The sequence below is a fragment of the Mizuhopecten yessoensis genome, unplaced genomic scaffold, assembly GCF_002113885.1.
Source record: "Mizuhopecten yessoensis strain PY_sf001 unplaced genomic scaffold, ASM211388v2 scaffold8569, whole genome shotgun sequence".
Lineage (NCBI taxonomy): Eukaryota > Metazoa > Mollusca > Bivalvia > Pectinida > Pectinidae > Mizuhopecten > Mizuhopecten yessoensis.
In genome coordinates this window covers 25,704-26,227 of record NW_018407613.1, presented here as the reverse complement: position 1 = coordinate 26,227, position 524 = coordinate 25,704, and the positions used below count along the sequence as shown (strand labels likewise).

Here is a 524-nt window from a genome sequence, read left to right as displayed (position 1 = left end):
AAGCATTGAGTTAACATCAAAACATTTAGTCTGCAAGCATTGAGTTAACATTGAATCATTTAGTCTGCAAGGATGAGTTAACATCAGATCATTTAGTCTGCAAGCATTGAGTTAACATCAAATCATTTAGTCTGGCAGCATTGAGTTAACATCAAAACATTTAGTCTGCAAGCATTGAGTTAACATTGAATCATTTAGTCTGCAAGGATGAGTTAACATCAAATCATTTAGTCTGCAAGCATTGAGTTAACATTGAATCATTTAGTGAATATATAGTATCAGCAAGAACTGAATCACTTAGCTTAAACCCTTGTGGATCAAAGTTTTACCTGTGTGACCTGTACACTATATTTACCTGTGTGACCTGTACACTATATTTACCTGTGTGACCTATACAATATATTTATCTGTGTGACCTATACACTATATTTACCTTTGTCACCTGAACACTATATTTATCTGTATCACCTTTTCACTATATTTATCTGTATCACATGTACACTACATTTATCTGTGTGACCTGA

The 524-nt window shown here is 33.2% G+C and overlaps 1 protein-coding gene across 1 annotated transcript in view; it reads left to right on the top strand.

Annotated features, from left to right (window-relative positions):
* Positions 1 to 524, top strand: part of LOC110456209 — a 12,653-nt gene that overhangs the window by 1,515 nt on the left and 10,614 nt on the right. The gene's annotated exons all lie outside the window — the stretch shown is intronic.